General features: G+C 38.3%; 1 protein-coding gene and 1 non-coding gene across 2 annotated transcripts in view; both read right to left on the bottom strand.

Annotated features, from left to right (window-relative positions):
* Positions 1–20,550, bottom strand: part of Pcdh15 (protocadherin related 15) — a 1,155,509-nt gene that overhangs the window by 503,554 nt on the left and 631,405 nt on the right. The window lies entirely within an intron of this gene.
* On the bottom strand, positions 10,909–10,981 carry Trnak-cuu. Its single transcript has one exon. It is a non-coding gene; the product is annotated as a tRNA-Lys (tRNA).

Below are 20,550 nucleotides of genomic sequence, written 5' to 3'. Positions count from 1 at the left end.
AATAAATAAACATTCTTAACAAAAAAAGAAAACATCTAAATAAACTGTATTTCTGAAGAAAGAATCTAAATAAATTATATTTCTGTATTTTTTATTGGAGACAGTTTACTGATGAAGAAACAACTGTTAAGACAAGAACACACTCTCAGATGTTACAAACAAACAAAGCAAATGGAGGGTGAATAAATCAATTACCTTAAGAGTGAGAAAATCAGAACAGGTATGGGTTAAGGGTTACATCAAAATTTCAGTTTATCTTTAATGTGATAAACGTTTGATTTCCAAAATATTACAAGACTGTTCAATAATGCTGAAACTGGTTTGAAACAGTATTACAATTCTTGGCTCAGAAGAAATTGGCTATTCCATTTCAAATACACATTACATGACTTGATGCCAGGCTTGATGTTCGGTGATGAAGACAAACCCTGACTCCATCATCAATGAATTTGCTGTCAGGGGATAAAGAAGCCTAAACCTTGAGCAGTTCTTTATAATGAGGGGAGAAGTATAGAATCTGAGTGTAAAGCAGGGCAGGTAGCTGGCAAGTGTCCCAGAGCACACAGGGTCGAAAAGCATCCTGTGCTGCAGACAGAAAGCTAAGTAAATGAGAACAACGGATCTCTGCAGTTACAAAAACAGCAGAGCAAATGCAAGCAACCATGAAAGGGCACAGATATCCTTGAAGCAGATATCTTGAGTGCAGTTTGCATTCTTTTAACAGAGACGCTGGGGACGGCTGCGAATAAGCCAGAGATCAGCAAGGACCAGACACAGGGGATAGCATGCAAAAGACAAGGGAAACATGGACTGTGCCATACTGTGAATGAATTGCTATGGCAACCAGACTGAGAGGTTCTTCCCTCACTGTGTCTTCTCTTTCTGAGATTCACCCTCACTCTGTGGCCATAGCCCTCTGTTAACCTACAGGGTCCTTTTGCATTGTTTACCTTCCGAGACTTACTAGGATGCAAAATTTGCTATCAATTGGTTTTGTGTTTCTTTTCTTTTTCTTTTTTTCTTTTTTGACTTTTTTCCATATTCAGGGTTTCATCTGAGCTATCTAGATTGTCTCTGGGATCTTTATTCTTTATTTATTTCTTCATTGATTCACTGACTTATGAACCTACTTGTTAGATTTCAAGGCGTTGCCTAAAGCATTCATGGCACTATAATAATGAAGTGTATGTCCATGTCCCCTTTTACTTTTTATGTAAGACAAGATTTACTAACTTTCTCGTGCTTTGAATTCACTTACTCTGTAATCCAAGCAAGACTTGAACTTGCAATATTTGATTTTCTTTTCTTCTTAGAGTGTCGGGATTACAGAACTGTGTCACCAGCCCTGTCCCTCATTATTTATTTTGATAATTCTCATAGTAATTTTATTTCCTTAGTTGGAGTGCAGTCTCTAATCATCATCATCATCCCTCAGCACACCAGAACAAAGACTCAGTATATATGTGAGATGAAGGTGGGCAGGTGGGTACAGTGGGAGAGCTCACCTGGCTGGCTAAAATTGCCATGGCTTGGATAGGAAATGTCTCCCACAGGCTTATGACTTGAATTCTTGACACACACCAGTTGGCTCTTTTTTACTAAATTCTGGAAACTGGTTGTGGTGGTGGTTACCGGGGCATGCTTGTGTCTTTATACTCCATTCCTCTCTTTGTTTCCTGTCCACCATGGGGTAGACAATCCTCATGGACTATTACCATGAAGACTAGTGCATTTGATAATGACCATGCACTTTTGAACTTTCAAGGTCTTCTTACCTGGATTATTGTATCTGGCTATTAGCTGTGCCTCAACTGGACTAGATTTGGTGGAACTCAGAAATCATGACTAATTTTAAAACCTTGACTTCCAAATTGATCTTCTTCCTTGGCTATGACAAGCAGTCCCCCTATTTCTTTGGTCACAGAGAAAACAGTGGCGGTTTGAGTATTTCAAAGCAGCTAATAATAGGAGTTTGCATAGACCCATCACAAAGAAATGGTGAATGTTTGAGACAATAGATACCCTGACCTCAGAATCGTATATTGTGTTCACATATTTGAGCATTACAATGTGTTTTAATAAATGTGTGACTGCATTATAGATCCAATTAATATGATTAGATACTTCCACCAGGTTTTACCAACATGTATTCTCTTATTTCATCCCTTCCCCCACAAAAGAGTAATAAGGAGAAAAGCAAATACAAGAATACATGAATATAACTCTACTGTAATTTCTCTCTAATTAGAATTTTTATGTAGTGAAACCCTTTGCAAATATGTTCCATGCTGTCTGAAATTTAAGCACATCACCAAATTAAATGTCCACTCATCTGTTCTTTCTTTCTTCTTTTCATTTTTTTTTGCAGTAAACAGTGTACTCCATGGTTGGCTTTAATATCTTTCACTTATTCCTTTATTCTTTAATAAATTTAATTTATGATTTGGTTAGTGATTAAATGTACATATGCTATAAAATATATGCTATTCTGCCTGTTTAAAAACTCCATTTTGTCTTCTCAAAAGTGGCTATTGGGAAAATAATATTTATATGAAATATAACAACAGCATCTGAAATTTATTTGTGTGCTAAGACACAGAGCACCTGGCTGTATGGCTAGCATAAACAAATGTACAGGAGATCTTAGCAGTTAGTGACAGTTCCTAATTGTGTGTTACAGACTGAATAAATAGAGCAACCGCCATTGTTATCGACAAGACCACACAAAGCAAGGGCCTGGGTGGCCTTTTCTTTGCCCTCATCCAGCAACACAGATGGATGATGCCGGCCCACTGCAGAAGTTGGTGAGGCAATATTTCATAAACACATATAGGAAATCTGCTTTCATGGTGACAAGACCTTGTCTCTAAAGGCTGAAAACATGGAGAAATCAATACCTGGCACTGGACAAGTAGCTTGATAGATCTGCTACTTTCAGAATTAATCCTGTTTAGTTTAATGTCATTTAATAGCAATGAGAATTTGATTCTCTCTGGTTAGATTTCTTAGTGGGACTTTCTTCTCTCAAGACTATGTGACTCACTATTCAAGCAAACACACAGTCTTAGTGCATTAATTATCCACTGATGGCTGTAGAAAATATCAGTGTCCACAATGACCACTGACTAGACTCAGTCCAAAAGTCAGAAGGATCTTGAATTTCTAGATCCTGCTTCTACCTGCCCCACGTAGTAGCATGGGAGTTCTGTAATCCTAACAGGTACTCAAGCAATAGTCAGGCAAGATCAGAATTAAGTGCCCACTCAGGCAGAAGGCAAGGGAAAACAGAGCAATAAGGTTTGAGGCTCTTATCTCTCTGTAGTGATATTTCATTTGTATTTTAATAAATGAAGATTGCCTGAAGACCAGAGAGTAAAACAGTCACATTGATCAGCCATCCAGACCAGGCAGTGGTGACACACACCTTTAATCCCAGTAGCCATATTAGTTCACACAGAAGATGGGCGGTAGTAGTACACACCTTTAATCTCAGCACTGGAGAGGAAAATAAAATGGGATGAGCCAGGAGTTTGTTCTCTTTCAGTCTGAGAATTTCTCAGAGATATGAGCCCTCTAGTGGCTTGGATGCTTTGCTTTTCGGATCTTCAGGTTGAAACCCAATATCCATCTCTGGTTTTTATTAATTGTGCTACACTTGGTGCCCAACATGGGGCTTGAACCCATGACCTTGAGATTAAGAGTCTCATGATACACCAAATGAGACAGTGACCTCAGGAAGTCTTCATAAGGAGGATGGGGCCCTAAAACAATGACTACTCCAAGACTTTGATAATACCACTAAACTGAAAATACCACTAAAGGATCAGCTTTGGACTACAATCTTGTCAGAACAATTTCGAGGTGGCTATTTGAGATGATCCAGCTTAGCAGACTACTCTACTCTAGCCAGGATTTGAGACAAGCCCTGCAATTTCCCATTATGTAGAGACTAGACAACAAATAATAAAGCTACATCTCTCAGGACTTACAAATTAACTAAAAAATGTTTTTTTCCAGAATTCCCTAAAGATTCTGTTGCCCTCAGACAGCAGGAAGTAAACTTAAGAATACAACATCCATATTCCCAAGAGATGGGGTGGGTGGTTATGGTTATTCAATGGGTTATGAATATTTTCATTGTTTATGGGGTTGGTTACTTTTCTCATTTAATGACTTGATTTCTTGTTTTCTGCACCTACCATCTAGTTATTTCATTACAAACTTTTTGATGAGCATTGGGGGTGGAGGTAACCTGTAATCCAAACCAGAATGCTTTTTGTGAGTGAAAACATGTGTTGTGAACACAAAGTGTTCTGGAATTGCTTGGGAGAAAACTAATACATATGGTCACTAGAATGTAAGGGATTTTCATTTAGGGTTTGATAATATGTGAGCAACATATCTGGTGATGGTCAGGTGTTTTTGACCCATCAGATATTTCCCCATTGGGTTGTTATACTTGCCTGCTGTCAACCCTCGGCTTGCTGTACCCTAATGGGTAAAATACCCATCATAGTAGGTCCACAAAATATCTCAATCGTGCCACTGATAGCATAGTTCATTTTAAAGTGAATAAAAACACCTCTTCTCTGATATTTTAAATCACCACAAAACAACACTGAGGTAGTGTGGCAGTGTGGCAAGACTCTGATTATATCTTTGATGGTGTGGTGTGCCCGTGTCTCCTTGTGAACTCTTTAAAACATTGAAACCAACAAATGTACAAATCCAACATGGGAAAGAAATAGAAAACTGTCACCTTAGGTTTTTTCCTGTCACAGACACCCATTCCAAGGACTGCAGAAGGAGAACGATACATAGCAGTAAAGGTCTGTTCGCTATTGCCCTGAAAAAAAGCTAAAGCGCTATGACATCTGAAGGAGACACAGACATGTTCCTACATTCTTAGTGAAAATTTTAACTGTTAAACATTTGGGATCTGTAGGTAGCTTTTCTATATTAATGAATGCAAGGAATAACTTTCTTAAATAGAAGTACAACTGAAAGTTGGTCTGATTGTTCTGGTTAAGCATCAGGGCTAACATCTTGAACTGTGTGTATAACTAACTTGATTTTTATTACTATAATGCCTTATACTACATTAACCACAGTGGCATTAGAGTCCTTTTCATTTCAATGTTCTCTAATTTTGCAATCTATCATAGTGTAATTTCTAGAGCTCTTATGACTAGTATTTGAATTTCTGTGATGTCTAACTGGTTCTGGCCCTTTTGCCTCTGATTATAAGAATAAATACTAAACACTGTTGAACTCTGATGTGTCCATGAATGTTTCATGCCCACACTGTCAGGGGAATTCGCCTGCTGAAACACTCAGAATTCAGCATGGATACTATGAAAATGCAAGATTTTCTTTTTAAAAAGACACCTTAAGACCACCCAATCTTGTCTTCTCTCAGTGCAAAACAAAGGTCTTCAGGAATTCTTTCTGTATCACCCAGAACCTGACAGCTGGACATAAAGAAGTGGAATAGAAACCATGCTAGGCATTTAGGCTAAGCTGAATGACCTGTTATCCAAGCACAAACAAAATCATTTCAGAGCTCATTATTCTATGAATAGATTTGGGCAACATTTAAACTATGTAATAGTTGAGGTAGATAATTAGGAAAAATAAAAGTAAGGGCATATTTTATTAATGAAAATTGAAATTGCCCCCAAGGAGGGCATGCTGTAGTCATGGAAGAGACAGACACAGAGGAATGAAAACGCATTGTATGTAGGATTTCTAAAACATGGCCTTGAACATGTTGCACTGCTATTGATAATATACCTGGACCCATCTCACATTTACACCAAAGACCAGGAGGAATTCCACTTATCCTTACAGGTCAAGACTACTAAGTGATATAGGTAGTACTGTTTTCAGTGGGACCTTGAGGGTAAAACACTGAGTGGGAAAAGCTGGAAAAGTAGCTCAATAGTTTGTGTGGCTTTGAATCTCCCTTTATGGATACTGGGAGACAAACTCTGGTGCCCTGTGCAAGCATCCTTAACAAGAGGCCCCACTCAAGCCTCCAGGGACACCAACCCCTCTGGTCTCTACAGTTACTGGTATAGACCAGCACATACCCATAGAAGCACTCACAACTACAGCCAAAATTATTTAGTTTTCTGCTGAGAGAAAGAATTAGGCTGAAGTAATATGAAGAGTGCCCTTGTGGACAGCAACTGAGGCAGCATTAAGAATCTTGAAGCACAGGGCTGGAGAGATGGCTCAGAGGTTAAGAGCATTGCCTACTCTTCCAAAGATCCTGAGTTCAATTCCCAGCAACCACATGGTGGCTCACAACCATCTGTAATGAGGTCTGGTGCTTCTTCTGGCCTGTAGGCATACACACAGACAGAATATTGTATACATAATAAATAAATATTAAAAAAAGAATCTTGAAGCACATTGACACAGAATCTTATCAATTGATGGGAGAGTTATAGTCCTAAATGAAAAATAACTAAACTAGACAGAATTATCTGTGCTGTAATACATTGGATCACAATTCATTATCTTGACTTAACATAACTGAAATAATTATAGATGAGTATTTTAAATGAACTTTGAATGTCACGATGCATAAAACGATTTAATATTCTGTGTATAAATAGAAAAATAATAGAGGTATGATGAAAAATTTGACGTTATGAAAATATCTTTCAGTCTTTTTATCAAATTGTAAAGAGACTAATGTTACATCTCTAGGTATAGTGTATCCTTCAGGATATACCTTTAGGACTCAGAATAGGATGTCTCTGACAGGTAAGGATTTGAGGGTAAAAAAATAAATCAAGAACGTTACTTCTTCACGTTCATTATTTTTCATGAAAGGGGAAAATGTGAAGTGAAAGGGGCACAGAGAAGAAGAAGAGGAAGAAGAATAAGGAGGAGAAGGAGGAGGAGGAGAAGGAGGAGGAATGATTTCCATGAAGTTTTTATTTTTTACAGACATAGTTGGAAAATTCCATAGGCAAGGACAATGATCATATTCATGTCAAAATCACAAAAAGGGCAGGTATATCCTGATGAAGCAGTTCCTGGGACAGGTGACAGGACCCAGGAAAGAGTTAGCAGTCAAGGGGAAATACCTGACATTCCAAACCATTAGATAAAGTTACTAAATATCCCCAAATGCTGTATTCATCCATTTTCCTCATTCAATCTCTTTTGTGATAACCAGATTTGGGGCTACCCAAATTTGTTCATTAGCAAAGGTGGGGCACGCTGCCTGCCTACTCAGTGACTGTCTTCTTTAGATATTTCTTTGTGGTCTTTTAGCAGGTAATTTTGTGGGACTGACTCTATGTAACTTTGACTCTTAGAACAAAGAGTGAATGTTGTTGCCCTAAGGCCTCATGGTGTGAGGGAATTGAAAAGTCATTTCATTTCCCATGCAGGAATAGTTACTCTGCTGAGGTGTTTTGGGAATGAATCCCATTTTGAAAGTTTCCACAGATATGACAATGCCTTTTCCAAAAGATAAGTGTTCCTGTAGCTCTGCAAAATGGGGTTATTTGGTGTGGACATGTGCATATAGACTTCCCGTGGATCTGCCTATAGTTTTGTGGGCTCCAACATTTTCCATTTTCTTTTCCCCTTATTTTGTTCATGTGTGTGCTAATCAGAGGTCATCTTGCTGGCATTGGTGCTCTCCTTCATCAATGTGGCATGGAACTAAAGTATACGATTGGGTGGCAAGTGTCTTTCTTTACCTGCTGAGCCATCTATGGCCCAGCAATCTGGTTTTTAATTTCAGCATAGTGAACGTTATTTAGATTGTTGGAGTATGATAATTATTTCCCTGTGTGGTTTTGTGGCTTTCTCAAAACTGAAGTAACAAACTGAGATAGAATCTAGGTTAACTAACATGTCAATATTCTAGAGAGCATGAAATATTTTAGGACCCAGTACGCACTTTAACTCATTAATAAAATCAATATCTGTTCAAACTGACCAGTGTCATGCCTAGAAACTTTATTATGGAAAACCTTGAAGACCCCTTGATACAACTCCGAAGGCATTGTAACATACTAAGTATACATCATCAGTTTGTCTTCTGTTCTATGAGTATTTTACTTATTTGTAGTAGGAGGTCACTTGTCTGTAATAGGGGGCAGCTTGTTTGTTTTCAGCTGCCCAGACCATAAAATAATCACTGAGAAACTGTATTATTTAAATCACTGCTTGGCCAATCCCTTAAGTGTATTGCTAGCTAGCTCTTATATCTTTGATTAACCCATTTCTATTAAACTGTGTATCACCACGTGGCTGTGGCTTATTGGACTAGCAAGGTTCAGGTTTGTCTGCCCCTGCCTGTGGCTACATAGTATCTCACTGATTTTGCCTTCTTTCTCCCAGCATTTAGTTCAGTTTTCCCCACCTAGCTCTGTTCTGACCTGCTATAGGCTCAAAGCAGTTCTTTTTAAATTCATTAACCAATAAAAGCAACACATATTTGTGTTCAAGTATTTGATATTAAAATAGAAAATAAATGTTTTCCCTTACACTTTGATGACACTATGTAAGGTTATCAAGAAGATTAAACTTTCTCACAGGTCCACTGTATTTTAACTTAATGATCTTAACTTAATTCACATCACTATATGGCTATGTTGTTATCTGAAAAACCAGACCACAGATTCTAATTCTGTACCATTTACTTATCAATGAACCAGCACGGGGCAGCCCACAGAATCAAGGCTTAGAAATGGAATGTCTAACAGGGAGATACCTAAGTGCTCCGAGACTCCATTTTCTCATAAGAAACACTGAGCACTTGGTTTAACCTCTCATCCTCCAGTTATGTTTTCCTTCACAACTTCACAGCTACACAGGACTTGGAAAGAGCAATGTCAGACAGCCTAAAAGTGGAACTCAGTCCTGTGATCAGAGAAAAAGATCTCATTTTGAGAGAGGTGCCAGAAGTCCTGTGAAGTGGACTGTCTGCCACACATATTCCTGGTGTCTGGGAATAGCATCTATGCTCAGGACTGGGAGCTAATGTGAAATCACAGAATTTGGAGCTGACCCTCTGACCATCGGTGTGTGGGGAGCCATACACAGGCTCAGTCCTGTCCAGGGCAAGGTACATGAACTAAGGGCCACACAGTGATTGTTTCCACTAACTCAGCAGCATTGCTCTCAAAAAGCCATCAAGACTGGATCTGTGCATTTGGTTTGTTCCTAACCAGCAAAGGAACCATGGCTTCAAAAGATACACTGGACTCAGGAACATCATTGTACATAAGCAAAGTCATTTTATTGCTTTCTATAATTCGTTAGGAAATCATTTAAAGCTAAAGGAATATGGGTCTCTTGCCTGGCTATAGGGTTATGAAATAAAGATCTTCAAGCTATGAATAAAAAGGTTGGTGTTAAAGTCTTCATTTGATATGTTGTTCACTGAGGACTAATTCAGTAAGAATTAAAAATAATTAATGTATATTTTAAAATGCATGCCTAATAAATATACATTCATTTTCTTTTTTATTCAATTTTTCTTTTTATTATTATCCACTCCATGCATAGGAAAAACTATGTACATAGAACTTACATTAGAATAGTTCTTGGTTAAAGAGAAAATAAATACAAAGTGTAATCCTAGGTAATCTACACATAATTTAATAATGGAGTGACTAGGTCACATTTAGATACCACGACACTATTTAGAACATCTAGAACATCTAGAATCTCTTTAATTATAGAAGCCATTGATAGGTACACACACACACACACACACACACACACACACACACACACACACACACACACTTGGTGGGGGTAGGATGGGAAAGGTTATCTGGCTGGCTAATGTAAATTTGAACATGCTCATTTAATGCTTGGAAAAGATATGCTTATGGAATCCTCAAGATCCTTGGCATTTTAACTTACAGTAGATCCCATCCGGCATAGGAGTTACTTATTAATAATGCACTGTGTTATCTCCTTCATTATAGTCCCCTTATGTTGCAGATTAAGCTGCTCAGTTTCAGTTTGGAGTCAATCAAATTTAAATCTAATGTAACTTTTAGAAATTACATCCTATGCCGGATGGGATCTACTGTAAGTTAAAATGCCAAGGATCTTGAGGATTCCATAAGCATATCTTTTCCAAGCATTAAATGAGCATGTTCAAAATTAAAACTGAAAAACTTCCAACAACAGCACCAGTTTGTGTTGTTGCTAGACTATCCATGTGCCTTGAAGGCACACTGTCCAGTGAGTGTGGCGGGAACAACATTCACATGACTTATAGCCATACCATCCTAATGAGTTGCAGTATCACCATTAATGTAAGCCACACTCAGCCAGGTGAATGAAATGACATCATTCTTGTGAATTACAATGGAAGCATCTGTGTTAGATGGAATGACATCATCCATGTGAGATGCAGTGATATCATCATATGAAATGGAACATCATCCATGAGTTTGAGTGACATCTCAATGTAAATTGGAGTCATCCATGTAACTGAAGTGACAACATGATGTGGGAGTGTCATATATTAATCTGTTGATTTCATTGGTTAAGTAATAAACAAACTGCTTGGCCTCATATCTTAGAACATAGGTGGGTGGAGTAAGCAGAACAGAATGTTGGGAGGAAGAGGAAGTGAGGTAAGGCACCTCAGAGGGAGTCGCCATGATTCTCCCACTCCAGGCAGATGCAGGTTAAGATCATTCCTGGTAAGCCAGCTCGTGGGCTACAGCAGATTATTAGAAATGGGCTAGTCCAGGTGCGAGAGCTAGCCTAGAAGAGGCTAGATAGAAATGGGCCAAGCGGTGTTTAAAAGAATACAGTTTCCGTGTAATTATTTCGGGGCATAAGCTAGAGCTAGCCATGTGGGCGGCCGGGTGCCGGGGACGCAGCCTCGCCACTCCTATTTCAACAGAGTGGCGCCCAACATGGGGCTCGAACCCACGACCCTGAGATTAAGAGTCTCATGCTCTACCGACTAAGCTAGCCAGGCGGCCGGGGTGCTGGGGATGCAGCCCCGCCGCTCATATTACAACAACAACATGCATGTGCATTGGAATGACAGTATCCATATGAGTTGGAGAAACAATACTAAAGTTTGGTACTTCCTTTCTGAAAATTATTGAGAAATGATTATCAACATATAGGAAAAGTACCACCATCTGAAATGTCCAAAAGAAAATGGCTTCCAAAGAACAAGTTAATTTACCGAGAAACTAAGTATCATTACTCAGAAAAAGTGTTGAAATAAAAGGGAAGTACATGTATTTAAAATTATGATCCTGATTCTGCTACCTTGCCACAAAACAATCTTATTATTATAAGAGTGCCGGCATCAAATGTTTGTATCTATGTATGTGGGTCTGTGTACTTTAACACAGAGTTAATGGTTATGGACAGTGAAAAAATATAAAGTAGAGAGGAGGCTAGATAAAGAGAATGATGATAATATAGTGTTAAGAATTATGTAAAATGTTGTCAAAGTCATTCAGTGTATTATAGAGAGCATGGAGTAAAAATGAAGGCATTCATGTCACTGCCCTTGTCAAGAGTCGCATGATAAAGCTACAAAAATCTACAGAGAAAGAGCAAAAGCAAGAGTGAGATCCGAGCTACCAAGATGATGCTGAAGAAGAACACACTGCTACTCGGCTGTATATGTGGTAATTATAATGAAAGTCAATATTAAAACTGCCCTCCATAAGTTAAACAAAGGCATGAAAGAAATAAAGTCTTTGATAGATATAAACTTGCTAAGAAAACATACAACCTAAGGTTTGCAATGTGATAAAAATTCAAATTTAGATTTGAGAAACCACAGAAATATATTGTTTGGCTGGAGGAATTCATTGGGGATGCAGATGGAATTTAACGACTTCACACATCACCTTCCAGAAAATAGAAGGCACAACACCTCCCAACTGAGGTATAAGTCAGTGTTTTTCTGATTATCCAAGTCATACACAAATATCATGATCAAAAGGAGTGGTAAGCTCGTTAACGAACATAGGTGTCAATATTCTCAGCAAATGATTAGCAATCAAAACTCAGTGTTACAAAGAGTCACAGATAGCAGTATTCATTCCAATATCAGAAATTTAAACCACCATTAGGTGTAATATGATTAATTATCTTGATATCACAGAATAAGAATAAAAATATCAACACAGTCAAAGAAAAACTTTGACAAAATTCAAAATTATGTATGTTTGAGTTCTGGTAAACTCAAAGTTCTTTACTAACAAAGCAGAGTCAGGTATGAAAATCTACAGCTGTCATTCTGGGAGTGAGAGATGAGTATGACATGCATATCTGTCCTCACCTTTATTATATTGGATGCTATCAATAGTAAAAACAAACAGACAAATAAACAAAAGCACACATGAATAGATATCACCAAACTCTATGGCCAAGAGCAGAGAGCAGTGGGTGAATGTTGTCTGCTTTTGCTTACCTCACTCTTATCTTTATACCCAGCCCAGGGCCCAGCCCTTACAACAGTGATGCCTACATTCGTGATATATCTCAGTGAATCCAGAAAAGAAATCTCTAACAGGTATGCTCACAATTGAATTTATACAGTCCCTCATTGAGGCTCCTTGATTATGTCAAGTTCACAACTGAAAGAAATTTTCCCCAGTATGGATCTGTTTGGTTTTGGTTTATTCTAAATAGAAATATGTATTTAGTTTATTAATTTTAATTGAGGTCATTGAATAATATTCTTTAGTGTCAACCAATTGATTGTGCATACCTACTGAAGGGTGACAATATTTTGAGAAAAATAAAACATCTCAGCCATGCTGTATCTGATTTGTGATTTTGGTTATGAAGTGGTAGCAAATAGGCAAGTGTTTACCAGCAAAACATTAAATTCAAAACATGAAAGGAGCAATACATATTTTAAACTGAATCATACAAATATGTTTAACTTATTTTAAAGGAAGATTCCTCAACATAATTAATAAGAAAAACAACTGAATTTTTAATGGAAGTTTACAGAAGAAAGTAGAATACATAAAGTTATGAACCTTGAGCTAAAATGCTACCTCTCTATCAAATTTATCTCTATGGGGATCTTAGACATAGCTAAAAAAAAAAGCAACATAATTTGACTGTAGAAGGTAACCACAGACAATGATTCAGAGACACATAACTAGTAGAAAAATAATTTCAAATAATACTCTGTTTTTAAATAGCAAAAGATATGTAAGAGGCTGGGAACAAAAACCTACCAATCATTGATCTGCAAAAGTTATGTCATCTAGAATAGGCAAAAGATGGTTACCATTCAAATAATGGCAAGAATGTATTTACATACATACATACAGTTTGGAACTTAAATTAGAACAAAGATCAAAACAGAGGAATGAAATAATAAGAAAACTCTTGGGAGCTGCAATTCTTTGGGTAGGATAAGTCAAACTTGTCTAATAAAAAAGGCTAAAATTACAGCAAAACCTGAGAATAATAAGTGCTGGCGACTAAGGCAAGCAGGTGATAGCTTCAATACTGGTAGTTAAAAATGCACACTTGTGAAATATAAGCCAACAGTTTTAGATAAAGCAATTATTTAATTATGAAATAGCATCATTTCCTTATTCCTAGGTATGTACCCAGAATCAGTGAAGTTATTTTTTTTTCATAGAATGCTTGGAAAGATCTGGAATATCTTGTTCACAGCAAGGAAAAAGTTAGCCAGGCAGGTTGGCTCATGTCTGTAATGCCAGCCATCAGAAGGCAGAGAGTCCCATGTAAAGCTGAAATGCCTTTCAACTAATAAACAAGAAATGAACCACTGCATTCCCTGTGCTAGAGCACTCCCTAGCAAGTGAAAATAGGACGGGCAACTCCTATACAAAAAACCTACATGGATGAGTATAAAACATAAGAACGAAATCAACTTCAAAAGAAACAAATTTCTGCTAGAGAGCTACCACCCAGGGTTTTCTTTAGGGTAACACAATTATTTCTCCCTGTTGTGATGGTGACTGTGACACCTGTCAAATAACATTATAACCTAAAAAATTATGCATCTACAACAATTACTGTGTATGTTACTACACAATGCATTTAAAACTTATGTGAGGGCCAGCAAGATGCTGCAGTGGATAAAGGGACTTAACTGGAAGTTGGAAGGCCTGAGTTCAATCCCAGAATCCCCATGACAGTAGGAGAAAACCCACTTTTGCAATTTTTCTTCTGAGACTCACATGTGTCTTGCAAAATGCCCTGTCTCTTCCAACATAAAGTAAATAATAATAACAAAATGAAGTCATTTTATATATCTCAAACATTGTTAATCACTCCATTATACTACAAATCTTTATGAATCATTATCTTTGCAATCTGAACGAACTGTCCACAGAAAAACTATTCACTAGAGAGAGTTTTTAAGAAAATGTTTAGGGCTGGGAGAGTAGTTCAGACATAGAGAATATACCAAGCAGGATAAAAGAACAAATAATTTTAGATTTATTTCTTTTGATAACTTTAGTTAATCATATTTTATTATATCTGATGAAAACCCCTTTGCAATTGAATGCCATGTGGAAAAACCATTCCTCTTTGTAGACTTCAAGTTTCCTATGTTGCTTTTTAGGATAAATTCTAAGAGAATGTTCAGGGGTACTAACAGAATTGCCAGTGTGGCAGTGTGGTATGCTAGACACGGAAGAGGTGGGGATGTGGTGCTCAGCCTCTGCACCTCTCTCTGTTCCAATCATTTTGCAAGTCGGTGTCCCACTGTGCAGTGTGGTTCCAATATTTTTATCTGATAGCCTCACTGGCTGCCCACAGTCGTGGGGTCAGCATGGGCCTGGACAAGAGCCTCCCAATCATGTCCTAAATAAAACTTACTATTTATAAGAGAACACTATCAGGGATTTCATTTTAGTAACATGAAGATGGATAATGCCAGCAATCCCTTTAAGGTTAAAAAATATAAAAGTAAGCCAGGCGGTGGTGGCGCATGCCTTTAATCCCAGCACTCGGGAGGCAGAGGCAGGCTGATCTCTGGGAGTTCGAGGCCAGCCTGGTCTACAAGAGCTAGTTCTGGGACAGGCACGAAAGCTACAGAGAAACCCTGTCTCAAAAAAAACATATGTGTGTGTGTGTGTGTGTGTGTGTATGTAAGAAATTAAAAGGACTCAAAACCCTAAAGCCACTTTGATACACAAAATCCTCACGTATCATGTCTTGGAATCATGCAATATTTTAGCCTCTCTTTCTCAAGAGAAATAACCAGTCTTTTTCAGTCATATTAAATTACAAAAATTACTCTCTCACCTTCAAACAGAGTGATTCATTCATCAGACTTCAGATTCATTAACATCAACTCTTGATTTAGGATTTCATCCACTAAAATACTTGCAGGCAGCGATCAGTCACATCTGATTAGGCTTCATTATAAGGTCTATGGCTCCCTGTCTCCTTTATCAGTTTATTTTTCTTCTCCAATTCTTGTTAAAGTACTGAATGCACAAGAAAGTGTTGAAACCAAAAGAAAGTGGAGCCCCATGGGGGCGTCTACCACAGGGTCTTGTACGTGAGTCTCAGGTCAGACCATATGTGCTCATGGCTGTGGAGAATCTGTAGACATGGTCACACCCCTGGGCTGAAGTTGAATTGAGACTGAATCTGCACTTGGACATAACCATCCAATGTTGTCCCAGATGCATTATTCTACAGCCCCCATATTAGCTCAGGACATTTCCAAAATCAGGTCAACAATTCAGTTTTGTCAAGTAGAATTTTTCAAATGATCGATACTTTGAAAGCAGTATTTTTAAGAGAATAAAATTTGAAAGGTGATTTCAACCATTTCTCCCATGCATGCGCACACACATGTATAAACACAAACACACACACACACACACACACACACACACACACACACTAGCATTCTGCCTTAGTAAGAGCACCTTTATGCTTTATTCCTGGCCATGGGGAGGTAACCTTCAGTGCTGTATTTTGTTGAAGTGCTCATATTTTTCTAGAAAAAAATCTCACTTATCTCTTTAGACTTAATAGATTTCATGCTTTAAAAATAGCTTCCTCTTAACCTCAGTCAGAAAGAAAAGGGAAGAGAAAGACAGAGAGACATAGGGAGAACTTTGTGGCCTCTTAGTTTGCAGCCATGTTTTTGAGATTTAGACAACACTTGGCAGTTGCTGTGCATGGCAGGACAAACTTTCTCCTTCTAAGTCTTTAATGCCTTTCCCAGGAGGCAGAACATGAAGAAAATCTATGTCCTAGAGTTTTGTTTGGAGCTATAGCCCCTGGGAAACAGGACTGAGGGAGGAGGGTGTGAGACAGGAAGGAAGAAGATGACAGGCCAGCGCGGACTTGATCTGGTCATTGCTAGTGTCAGCTCTCATGGATGGCTTCATTTTAAAGAAGTGTTTTCAAAGAGTAAAATAAATAAATAAGAGGTCTGCCAGGGCAATGACGTCATAGGCTAACACCCATTTCAAGCCATCCTAGGACTTATCTGATGGAGTACTGCCGCCCTGTGACAACAGCTTCAAGTTCACAGCAGCACAGGCCCTAGGGAATATGAAAGAAACATAGCAAGGGCCTGAGCTAAGGTACTGCCCTGGGCTGCCTGGAGAAGTTGGTTATGCCCATGGCTGTAGAAGAAGAACTGTAATAGCCTTCTTTGGCCACAAGGGGGATATAAAAGATTTGAGGCAGCAGCAAAGATGTTTGATTTGGTTGTAGCCTGAGTGACCTGGAACTCACTGTGTAGATCGGTTTGATCTTGAATTTGTGATGGTTTTTATGCCTCAGTCTTTTACTTTCTGGAACACAGATTTAATCTACCATGCCAGATCTATGGATGTATCTTGCAGGTGTACTATAGAGGTGGAAATCTGTTTTCGATGTACTCACTGCATTAAAGAGTATATTACGTAACAATTATTTAAGATATGTATACAGTAGGGATATCAACATGGTTCAGTGAGGAAACATGACTACCACTGAGGCTGAAGACCTGCCATCAGTCCCTGGCAACCACATGATAAAAGAGGGGCACTGACTTGTACTAGTTCTGCCCTGACCTCCACAGGCAAACAGTGAAATGCACATAAGCATGCACAGATGATATATACACCTAGCAGAGATAAATATGAATACTTCATCAATGAAAGACTACTAAAATTTAAAGGGAATGTATGAATGAATGCTATATAGAGCACAGGTATCATGGGTATCTTTTATGTACCTATTAAAGAGAGAATCATGGGTGGGGGGAGAAACACAGATGATGCCCAGATGAAGGTTAAATCACGGTGTGGAGAATCTCTTAGCAAAATGAGTCTATGTAGTGTGTTTCCAAAGGTAGATGACCAAATGGCTAGAAGGAAGAGCTTATTAGGAGTCAGGGTGAGGTTTACATATTAATCGAAGGGACAGAGCCATTCACATGAGGCACAGAAAGGAATCTTTTCCCCCAAACATAATCAGAGTGTAAGTACTCTGAGCAGGGAGTAGACTTGACCCATGGGGGAGTGCTGTGGCTCCAGCCAAGAACAGAAGTAGAGATGATCGCTGGAGAGAAGCCAGGCAGTGAAGGCTAGGTCAGACTGTGACAGATGGCAGGGCACTTAAACAATTTGGCTTTTACTCATAATGTGGTAGTCACTGAGGATTTTGAGCAAGGAAATCAGGCAACTTGACATACGGTTTTAAATGATCAGCCTAATGTTACGGTTCCTTCATGTTAGCTGCCATACTGATTACAACAGAACAATATATCAGCAAAGAAACGGGAACCTAATGGCCTCTGGAGATACTTCTAATATCTTGTGTGTGCACTTAAGAGCCTGGCTGTAATGACAATCACATACCTGTGTTTGAACTTGAGCAGCAAACTGTTTCTTAGTAACACAGACTATACTGTGTTACAGCTTCCTGTTGCTCCCACGACAAAACACAGAACTGGTGCAGTAAAAGCACCACTGACTCATACCTGGAACAAGATGGTCACTGAGTAAGATCTACTGACAACCAATTCTGCATGGACAAATCAATTTGAAGAGGGTTTAGTAACCCTCACTTCTGTGAAGGCACCAAGGAAGCCAGGTGAACACAATACCTGGGTTTAGCAAAAGAAGAAAAGATTTGCCAAAGAAGGTAAATGTGACAAAGAAGAAAAGAAATCCTCACACTGAAAAGCACTGAACAAAATGAAAAACACCGCAGAAGACTTCAATAGCAGAATACATGAAAGTGAAGGAAAAATTGTTGAGATTAAGGTCAATCTATTTCTAAATACAGATTTGAAAATAATAAAGGAAAAATGAAAGAAATAAAAGATGCAATGGAAATCCTGGGATAAAATTCAAAAGCAATCATTTAGGCTGTTGGTGTTAGGGAATGCTTGAGGATTTTCCAAACCCCAGAAGGACATAAACGGTAAACTTCATAGTTGGTTTTATCATAGGACATTTGAATGAAACTGATAAGTATTAAAAATTCTAGAATAAGATTTTAAAACTCTAAGAAAGAAATAATCTACAAGGCTGCCATCCTAGTTTTCAATTGCTGGGGTTTTCTTAACTGAGGTTCTTCTCAGATGACTGAGGCTTATATCAAACTGGCAAAAAGCTATCCAGGGCAGTTGTGTTATATTAACTATATGAATAAACTCTCATGTGTTGAAAGCCAACTCTGGGCACAAGGAGGATACCCCTGACTCAGGTTCAAGCATGTTTCTTTCAAGCATGTTCTGAAACCCCAGACCTCCTTGAACAAGATGAATAGGGCAGAAAAGATCTAAAAGTGTTATAAGCAATGCTTCATTGAGAACAGAAGGAAGAGAAGCCCATTCTAACAGAGGTAACTATTGCTTACTTCAGTGTATACAAATGCCTTTGGTGACAGTGAGAAACAGGAAGCTCATCTATGGAGACAGTGCTCTGTTCTGTCTTGATATTTTTCAATCAGAAACACCAATATGATGGTTTTACTGGGGCTTCTTGTTGAAGTTAGTATTTGTTCAATTCCACAAAGACGCTCTAGTTTGCTCTCCCAATTGAGGTTCCTGGTTGTCTCTGCTGGATGCTGCCAGTGCCCAAGGGGATGATTTTTTTTCTACCTATTGCTGCTTCTACATACCTGATAACCTGCCCTTTGACTTTTGCTCACTATATGCTTAATAAAATGCACAAATATGAATTCAAAAGCAGGGCTTTGACAAATCCATGCAGAACATGCAGAACATACTTTTCAACTGACATGAGAACAGATACTTCAGCAGGAAAAAAATCAATAAAACAAGAGAAAAACATCCCAATGAACACCCTTAGATGGGAGGAGGGACTACACATATTCTAGAACAGCAAGAGGACAATGTGCCTTGTCTGGGCCTTTCTTATAAAAATCTGGGGAAAAAAAGGTACTTAAAAAGTCACAGGAAGACAGACAGAAAGTTCACTGAGAACAGTAAGTAGGCAGGTGAACTCAGGACACACTGTCGCATAATGCATGTTTGTAAGCCGTGTATTTAATATGTGTTGTCTATTTCTTGAATAAGGGTGTACCTTGCAATGTTGAAGGATTTCATGTTGATGGCACAACTGTGTCATCTCAATAGGTAGAAGAAAAATCCCATCTCTGTCTTTTTGGATTCTGGAAACCTTTATCTATCAATGATGACTGAGTCTTCTCCATCTTTGTCACCCCGGCCTCCCCTGGTAGCTTCTTCCACCAAGAACAAACATATGGATTACATCAGCTCTGTCTCCCCACCTCAAAGTCAAATGTTCGTGATCTTAACCCCATTTCCATCCTTCACTCCCCTTTCCAGGGCGCTTAGTACTGTCAGCGTTTCTGGGAAGAAAACATTAATATCTTTGGAGGCTCTGTGTTCTAGCCTCACAAATGGTGAGATCAATTTAAGGTGAAGGGGAGTCCTAGATAAACCTTTTTCTTTCACTAAAAAATTTTATCAGAATCCACCTAGATATGCAGAACAGTGTGTCTGCACAAATTTTGTGACTATCCTGGGCAATTATCTTTTTTTTTTCCTAAGGTTGATAGATCTTTTAAAGAAAAACGTAACATGTTAAAATTCTCTTATATTACTTAATTTTTCTGAAAAATTAGGAAATTGATGGTGCAGGAGACAAATTTTGAGTCTTCACTGAACAGTTTTAATGTTGTTGCGGAAGCAGCTTCAGGCTGAGGGTACAACCGAGGTCTAAGTGGAATTCACTCATTTTTCTGATTCCAGAAATGCGCTCCACTCCTCTGAGCTATTTCTGGAATGGAATATAAAACTTAAAAAAGAACTGAGGGGCAATATAAGGCATAAGTTTTAGAGAAATTACGTCTTATTAAATATAAGTATCATGACCCTAAAACAAAACAATAAGCAAATAAATAAATAAATAAATAAACAAACAAACAAATCGCCGAAAGAATTGCAACAGAGATTTGGAGACCTGAGTTGCAAATGACCTTCCTGAAACCAGCAAGAGTATACACGCAAGCAATATTTTTATCTACGATGCTTAATGTATGTGAAAAGCATATCTCTCTTTCAAAACCAAGTTT

Source organism: Microtus ochrogaster, linkage group LG2 (assembly GCF_000317375.1).
Source record: "Microtus ochrogaster isolate Prairie Vole_2 linkage group LG2, MicOch1.0, whole genome shotgun sequence".
NCBI classification, from domain to species: domain Eukaryota; kingdom Metazoa; phylum Chordata; class Mammalia; order Rodentia; family Cricetidae; genus Microtus; species Microtus ochrogaster.
The sequence above is the reverse complement of the archived record's forward strand: the minus strand, read 5'-3'. Positions and strand labels throughout refer to the sequence as shown.